This window comes from Morone saxatilis, unplaced genomic scaffold (genome assembly GCF_004916995.1).
Source record: "Morone saxatilis isolate NCDOM2014 unplaced genomic scaffold, NCSU_SB_2.0 Contig7, whole genome shotgun sequence".
Taxonomy (NCBI): Eukaryota; Metazoa; Chordata; class Actinopteri; family Moronidae; genus Morone; species Morone saxatilis.
Genome location: NW_023340246.1, coordinates 19,796,638 through 19,796,957, shown reverse-complemented (window position 1 = coordinate 19,796,957; position 320 = coordinate 19,796,638).

Sequence of the window (320 nt, the reverse complement as noted above, 5' to 3'; positions counted from 1 at the left end):
CCACTTTACAAATGTCTTCAAGCATCATGATCATCAAAATTACCTTAACTAAGTAAGAAATAACCCTATAACTAAGTTTCATCATTAAAAAAGACCAAATTTTGAATTTGTTTTGAACACAGCCCTGAAACTGAACAACCAGCAGCATAAACAATAAACTCAATTCAAAAAGTTTTAGATTTTTAATACATGTAGGTTTTTATTGTTCTCAAAAACACATATTCTCAATGTCATCAAAGTCTAAACAGTTGCTATAAGAAAGTTAATTTCCCTACTTTTCTAACGGGCTTCCATACACATTACATTAATGCACCCACGTT